Here is a 1,716-nt window from a genome sequence, read left to right as displayed (position 1 = left end):
CGTCGTGATTGCAGGCCTGAGCAACCTTGCGAGCCGTATTTATCAGATGAAAGCCACCTCCCAGAGTAGCCTGGATCTGCTTCTTAGCCCCAAAGATACATACGATGGGATCTAGAGCCTTCTAGTAGGGGAAAGAACTCCCAGGAGCCAGGCGGGAGAGATGTTTGTCTAAAGGCACAGCATCCTAATGCCTATGTATACCCCTAGTACTTTGGGTGGCTGAGGCACGGGGATTGTTTGTGCCCAGGAGTTCAAGACCAGCCTGGGCAACATGGTGAGACCCTGTCGCTACAGAAAATGTTTTTTAAAAAATTGGCCGGGAATAGTGGTGCATGCCTGTGGTCCCAGCTACTTAGGAGGCTACGGTGGGAGCGAGGATTGCTTCGGCCCGGAGGTCCAGGCTGCAGTGAACCGTGTTAGGTTCCCAGTCCCAAAATATTGAAATACAAATAAAAAGATAAAGTGGAAAAACAAAGCTAGCTGCACCGACAGGTACTGGAATACGGTTGGGCTGCCACTGATAGAAAGTTGATGTTTATGTTAAGAAGATTCTGGGGCTGCCCCGCCCCTCAATGGGAGGGGCCTCCGAGCCACACCCCCACCTAAATCCCTACATCCCTGGGTCCCTGGCTACCTGGAGGTTGCACCGGGCCCAGGAATCAGGCAGTGGGGGCCTGAGGGGGCCAGAAGCGAGGGGTCAGGACCTTTCCTCCCACATCCCCCCAACTTTGTGCTATCAGTGCTCACTAAGCATGAAGGGCCCTGTGGTGAGGGAGGAGGGGTCTCGGGGACCCTGGGAACAGGAAGATGGGTCTGGGATCCGTGGTTCAGAGTTCTCCGAGCGTCTTGAGATCACGGAGTGGGGGTGTCACAGTGTCACACTGCTTACATCATCCCTCTACGGCCACCCACGACCGCTCGCTCACAGCGCGTGCAGGGCGCCAGGCCTGGGGAGCGGGGCGCCATGGGGGCTGGAGTCTGGGTCCTGGCCATCCTCTTCCCAACCGCCCTTGGGTCCCCCCCACCCCACTGCCCCCCTTTGGAGCGCGGCTCACCAGGCGTGAAGAGCGCGATGGCCTTGAGGCAGCCGTACTCGGCCGAGTCGACCTGCAGGCGGCCCAGCTTATCCACCTGCTCCTGGAAGGCGCGCACCTGGTCCATGAAGGCCACGGCGCGCTCGGCGGCCATGGGTGCGGCGTGGAGGCCGGCGGCGGCCAGCAGCGGCGCCGTGTGCAGGGGCAGCGCCGCCTGCGCCGCGTTCAGCACGAAGAGCTCGCTCCAGCTCAGGCGCAGCAGCGCCACCTGGTCGGCCACCGGCAGCTCGGGGAAGAAGGGCGCGTGGCGCGCCCACTCCACGGTGCTGAAGAGCAGCCGCGCCGCCAGCTCGCACACGTTGTCGATGCCCAGCACCGCGCCTGCCGCGCCGCCCCCCGCGCCGAAGCGCCCGGCCGCCGCCGGGTAGGGCTCCGCGCGCAGCAGCTGCGCGATCAGCTCGGACACCGGCTGCCCGGGGAAGAGGTCTCCGCCGCCCGCCACCGCCGCCAGCGCCGAGCCCGGGGGGCTGCCCGAGGAGGCGGCCACGGCGCCCGGCAGCGAGTGCGGGATGCGGCCGCGTTGCACCGCTGCGGGAGGCGGGGACAGGAGGGATGTGGGGGCGGGAGGGGAGGCGGGGGCACCGCAGGAAACGGGGGAGGGACAGGAGACGGGGGGGGGGGG

At 64.9% G+C, this 1,716-nt stretch overlaps 1 pseudogene across 1 annotated transcript; it reads right to left on the bottom strand.

Moving 5' to 3' along the window:
- Positions 1-447: 447 nt before the first annotated feature.
- On the bottom strand, positions 448-1,650 carry LOC116548202 (annotated as a pseudogene). Its single transcript, XR_004267348.1, has one exon. The product of XR_004267348.1 is annotated as a nuclear receptor subfamily 2 group F member 6 pseudogene (transcript).
- Positions 1,651-1,716: the final 66 nt, after the last annotated feature.

Source organism: Sapajus apella, unplaced genomic scaffold (assembly GCF_009761245.1).
Source record: "Sapajus apella isolate SASKATOON/1434 unplaced genomic scaffold, GSC_monkey_1.0 scaffold7989, whole genome shotgun sequence".
Taxonomy (NCBI): domain Eukaryota; kingdom Metazoa; phylum Chordata; class Mammalia; order Primates; family Cebidae; genus Sapajus; species Sapajus apella.
This window is presented reverse-complemented; position numbering and strand designations above follow the sequence as displayed.